Here is a 6924-nt window from a genome sequence, read left to right as displayed (position 1 = left end):
GATAGATAGATAGATAGATAGATAATAGATAGAGAGAGAGAGATGATAGATAGATAGAGAGAGATGATAGATAGATAGATAGATAATAGATAGAGAGAGATGATAGACAGATAGATAGATAATAGATAGAGAGAGAGAGATGATAGATAGATAATAGATAGAGAGAGAGAGAGATGATAGATAGATAGATAGATAGATAGATAGATAATAGATAGAGAGAGAGATGATAGATAGATAGATAGATAATAGATAGAGAGAGAGATGATAAATAGATAGATAGAGAGAGATGATAGATAGATAGATAGATGGATAGATAGATAATAGATAGATAGAGAGAGATGATAGATAGATAGATAGATAGATATGAGATAGATAGATAGAGAAATAGAGATAGAAATAGATGGATGGACAGACTAATAGATATTTGCTAAGATTTAATTTTATCAGTACAAAATACACATTGTAATGAAACATTTAAGTCACAATAATAATATCTCACATTACTTGTTCTCTTGAATAATATTTGAGGCAAATGTGTGCAGAGTATGAATTAAAAGAAATAAATCTGGGCCACATGTGTGAATAGACCAAGACCCCCAGGTTCTGGGAGCTGTGAATGAGGGGAGACTGGGGGGCTGTGTCAGGAGAGCTGTGAAGTCCTCCATTCCTCTACACATTTAACAACTCCCTGCATAAACCTTGTCAACCTATAAAGAGGAAGCCTTAACTTTTTATGAAGGTGTCAAGTTCAGTGAGTGTGGTGGAAACAGCCATCTTCTTCAGTCTGCAGGAAGGGCAGAGCCTCGGCTGCTGTGATAAAATTACACTGTAATTAGGTGAAAACCTGACTAATTGGGATGAGAAGAAAGGCGCAGAGCTGGGCAGGACTACAAGAGCCTGGCATTATAGGGATGAGCTGTGCACACTGCTGGAGCCAACACACATGCAGATTTAGGGGCCTCCACTGCCTTCAATACTACTGCACCTTGTCCATCATCATCCAGCCACCAAACACAACATACTCACCCCAGTATTGGTCATCCGAGCACATCACAGGCTGTAGGCATTCCTCAATGGCTACAAACTGTGTCAAACACCAATGTGAGGTCATTGAATGATAATGTGGTTACTTTTACATTTCAGAAATTCGTCATCGCTAGAAGAGATAAACTGATGGCCATGATGTCATTATAACACATCTAGACATGAGTGCAAAACACAGCAGTATGGGAGAAGTTACACATAGGAGTAGATTGCACAGCAGTATGGGAGTAGTTACACATAGGAATAGATTGCACAGCAGTATGGGAGTAGTTACACATAGGACTAGATTGCACAGCAGTATGGGAGTAGTTACACATAGGAGTAGATTGCACAGCAGTATGGGAGTAGTTACACATAGGAGTAGATTGCACAGCAGTATGGGAGTAGTTACACATAGGACTAGATTGCACAGCAGTATGGGAGTAGTTACACATAGGAGTAGATTGCACAGCAGTATGGGAGTAGTTACACATAGGAGTAGATTGCACAGCAGTATGGGAGTAGTTACACATAGGAGTAGATTGCACAGGAGTATGGGAGTAGTTACACATAGAACTAGATTGCACAGCAGTATGGGAGTAGTTACACATAGGAGTAGATTGCACAGCAGTATGGGAGTAGTTACACATAGGAGTAGATTGCACAGCAGTATGGGAGTAGTTACACATAGGAGTAGATTGCACAGCAGTATGGGAGTAGTTACACATTGGAGTAGATTGCACAGCAGTATGGGAGTAGTTACACATAGGAGTAGATTGCACAGCAGTATGGGAGTAGTTACACATAGGAATAGATTGCACAGCAGTATGGGAGTAGTTACACATAGGAGTAGATTGCACAGCAGTATGGGAGTAGTTACACATAGGAGTAGATTGCACAGCAGTATGGGAGTAGTTACACATAGGAGTAGATTGCACAGCAGTATGGGAGTAGTTACACATAGGAGTAGATTGCACAGCAGTATGGGAGTAGTTACACATAGGAGTAGATTGCACAGCAGTATGGGAGTAGTTACACATAGGAGTAGATTGCACAGCAGTATGGGAGTAGTTACACATAGGACTAGATTGCACAGCAGTATGGGAGTAGTTACACATAGGAGTAGATTGCACAGCAGTATGGGAGTAGTTACACATAGGAGTAGATTGCACAGCAGTATGGGAGTAGTTACACATAGGAGTAGATTGCACAGCAGTATGGGAGTAGTTACACATAGGAGTAGATTGCACAGCAGTATGGGAGTAGTTACACAAAGGAGTAGATTGCACAGCAGTATGGGAGTAGTTACACATAGGAGTAGATTGCACAGCAGTATGGGAGTAGTTACACATAGGAGTAGATTGCACAGCAGTATGGGAGTAGTTACACATAGGAGTAGATTGCACAGCAGTATGGGAGTAGTTACACATAGGACTAGATTGCACAGCAGTATGGGAGTAGTTACACATAGGAGTAGATTGCACAGCAGTATGGGAGTAGTTACACACAGGAGTAGATTGCACAGCAGTATGGGAGTAGTTACACATAGGACTAGATTGCACAGTAGTATGGGAGTAGTTACATATAGGAGTAGATTGCACAGTAGTATGGGAGTAGTTACACATAGGAGTAGATTGCACAGCAGTATGGGAGTAGTTACACATTGGAGTAGATTGCACAGCAGTATGGGAGTAGTTACACATAGGAATAGATTGCACAGCAGTATGGGAGTAGTTACACATAGGAGTAGATTGCACAGCAGTATGGGAGTAGTTACACATAGGAGTAGATTGCACAGCAGTATGGGAGTAGTTACACATAGGACTAGATTGCACAGCAGTATGGGAGTAGTTACACATAGTACTAGATTGCACAGCAGTATGGGAGTAGTTACACATAGGAGTAGATTGCACAGCAGTATGGGAGTAGTTACACATAGGAGTAGATAGCACAAAGTATGGGAGTAGTTACACATAGGAGTAGATTGCACAGCAGTATGGGAGTAGTTACACATAGGAGTAGATTGCACAGCAGTATGGGAGTAGTTACACATAGGTGTAGATTGCACAGCAGTATGGGAGTAGTTACACATAGGAGTAGATTGCACAGCAGTATGGGAGTAGTTACACATAGGTGTAGATTGCACAGCAGTATGGGAGTAGTTACACATAGGTGTAGATTGCACAGCAGTATGGGAGTAGTTACACATAGGAGTAGATTGCACAGCAGTATGGGAGTAGTTACACATAGGTGTAGATTGCACAGCAGTATGGGAGTAGTTACACATAGGAGTAGATTGCACAGCAGTATGGGAGTAGTTACACATAGGTGTAGATTGCACAGCAGTATGGGAGTAGTTACACATAGGAGTAGATTGCACAGCAGTATGGGAGTAGTTACACATAGGTGTAGATTGCACAGCAGTATGGGAGTAGTTACACATAGGAGTAGATTGCACAGCAGTATGGGAGTAGTTACACATAGGAGTAGATTGCACAGCAGTATAGGAGTAGTTACACATAGGAGTAGATTGCACAGCAGTATGGGAGTAGTTACACATAGGAGTAGATTGAACAGCAGTATGGGAGTAGTTACACACAGGAGTAGATTGCACAGCAGTATGGGAGTAGTTACACATAGGTGTAGATTGCACAGCAGTATGGGAGTAGTTACACATAGGAGTAGATTGCACAGCAGTATGGGAGTAGTTACACATAGGAGTAGATTGCACAGCAGTATGGGAGTAGTTACACATAGGACTAGATTGCACAGCAGTATGGGAGTAGTTACACATAGTACTAGATTGCACAGCAGTATGGGAGTAGTTACACATAGGAGTAGATTGCACAGCAGTATGGGAGTAATTACACATAGGAGTAGATAGCACAAAGTATGGGAGTAGTTACACATAGGAGTAGATTGCACAGCAGTATGGGAGTAGTTACACATAGGAGTAGATTGCACAGCAGTATGGGAGTAGTTACACATAGGAGTAGATTGCACAGCAGTATGGGAGTAGTTACACATAGGTGTAGATTGCACAGCAGTATGGGAGTAGTTACACATAGGAGTAGATTGCACAGCAGTATGGGAGTAGTTACACATAGGTGTAGATTGCACAGCAGTATGGGAGTAGTTACACATAGGAGTAGATTGCACAGCAGTATGGGAGTAGTTACACATAGGAGTAGATTGCACAGCAGTATAGGAGTAGTTACACATAGGAGTAGATTGCACAGCAGTATGGGAGTAGTTACACATAGGAGTAGATTGAACAGCAGTATGGGAGTAGTTACACACAGGAGTAGATTGCACAGCAGTATGGGAGTAGTTACACATAGGAGTAGATTGCACAGCAGTATGGGAGTAGTTACACATAGGAGTAGATTGCACAAAGTATGGGAGTAGTTACACATAGGAGTAGATTGCACAGCAGTATGGGAGTAGTTACCCATAGGAGTAGATTGCACAGCAGTATGGGAGTAGTTACACATAGGAGTAGATTACACAGCAGCATAGGAGTAGTTACACATAGGAGTAGATTGCACAGCAGTATGGGAGTAGTTACACATAGGAGTAGATTAAACAGCAGCATAGGAGTAGTTACACATAGGAGTAGATTGCACAGCAGTATGGGAGTAGTTACACATAGGAATAGGAGTACATTGCACAGCAGTATGGGAGTAGTTACACATAGGTCTAGATTGCACAGCAGTATGGGAGTAGTTACACATAGGAGTAGATTGCACAGCAGTATGGGAGTAGTTACACATAGGAGTAGATTGCACAGCAGTATGGGAGTAGTTACACATAGGAGTAGATTGCACAGCAGTATGGGAGTAGTTACACATAGGAGTAGATTGCACAGCAGTATGGGAGTAGTTACACATAGGAGTATATTGCACAGCAGTATGGGAGTAGTTACACATAGGAGTAGATTGCACAGCAGTATGGGAGGAGTTACACATAGGACTAGATTGCACAGCAGTATGGGAGTAGTTCCACATAGGAGTAGATTGCACAGCAGTATAGGAGTAGTTACACATAGGAGTAGATTGCACAGCAGTATGGGAGTAGTTACACATAGGAGTAGATTGCACAGCAGTATGGGAGTAGTTACACACAGGAGTAGATTGCACAGCAGTATGGGAGTAGTTACACATAGGAGTAGATTGCACAGCAGTATGGGAGTAGTTACACATAGGACTAGATTGCACAGCAGTATGGGAGTAGTTACACATAGGAGTAGATTGCACAGCAGTATGGGAGTAGTTACACATAGGAGTAGATTGCACAGCAGTATGGGAGTAGTTACACATAGGAGTATATTGCACAGCAGTATGGGAGTAGTTACACATAGGAACAGGAGTAGATTGCACAGCAGTATGGGAGTAGTTACACATAGGAGTAGATTGCACAGCAGTATGGGAGTAGTTACACATAGGAGTAGATTGCACAGGAGTATGGGAGTAGTTACACATAGAACTAGATTGCACAGCAGTATGGGAGTAGTTACACATAGGAGTAGATTGCACAGCAGTATGGGAGTAGTTACACATAGGAGTAGATTGCACAGCAGTATGGGAGTAGTTACACATAGGACTAGATTGCACAGCAGTATGGGAGTAGTTACACATAGGAGTAGATTGCACAGCAGTATGGGAGTAGTTACACATAGGAGTAGATTGCACAGCAGTATGGGAGTAGTTACACATAGGAGTAGATTGCACAGCAGTATGGGAGTAGTTACACATAGGAGTATATTGCACAGCAGTATGGGAGTAGTTACACATAGGAGTAGATTGCACAGCAGTATGGGAGTAGTTACACATAGGAGTAGATTGCACAGCAGTATGGGAGTAGTTACACATAGGAGTATATTGCACAGCAGTATGGGAGTAGTTACACAAAGGAGTAGATTGCACAGCAGTATGGGAGTAGTTACACAAAGGAGTAGATTGCACAGCAGTATGGGAGTAGTTACACATAGGAGTAGATTGCACAGCAGTATGGGAGTAGTTACACATAGGACTAGATTGCACAGCAGTATGGGAGTAGTTCCACATAGGAGTAGATAGCACAGCAGTATGGGAGTAGTTACACATTGGAGTAGATTGCACAGCAGTATGGGAGTAGTTACACATAGGAGTAGATTGCACAGCAGTATGGGAGTAGTTACACAAAGGAGTAGATTGCACAGCAGTATGGGAGTAGTTACACATAGGAGTAGATTGCACAGCAGTATGGGAGTAGTTACACATAGGAGTAGATTGCACAGCAGTATGGGAGTAGTTACACATAGGAGTAGATTGCACAGCAGTATGGGAGTATATAGTAATCACTATGGGAACTCCAGCACAGGATTTCTCAGATGTGGTGCAGTGTAACCCCCAGTGTGCCACACTGGATCCACATAGAACTTCCTCCGCAAGGAAACAGCACCCAACACCAGGTCCAGGTAAAGTGCAAGCTACAGGGTCTTTTTTGCATCAAGAGAGACAATGCGACGTTTCGGCTAAAAGGCTTGTTAGCCGAAACGTCGCATTGTCTCTCTTGATGCAATAAAGACCCTGTAGCTCGCACTTTACCTGGACCTGGTGTTGGGTGCTGTTTCCTTGCGGAGGAAGCAGTATGGGAGTAGTTACACATTGGAGTAGATTGCACAGCAGTATGAAAGTAGTTACACATAGGAGTAGGAGTAGATTGCACAGCAGTATGGGAGTAGTTACACATAGGAGTAGATTGCACAGCAGTATGGGAGTAGTTACACATAGGAGTAGATTGCACAGAAGTATGGGAAAAGTTACACATTGGACTAGATTGCACAGCAGTATGGGAGTAGTTACACATAGGACTAGATTGCACAGCAGTATGGGAGTAGTTACACATAGGAGTAGATGG

This window comes from Hyla sarda, chromosome 3 (assembly GCF_029499605.1).
Source record: "Hyla sarda isolate aHylSar1 chromosome 3, aHylSar1.hap1, whole genome shotgun sequence".
NCBI classification, from domain to species: Eukaryota; Metazoa; Chordata; class Amphibia; order Anura; family Hylidae; genus Hyla; species Hyla sarda.
This window is presented reverse-complemented; position numbering follows the sequence as displayed.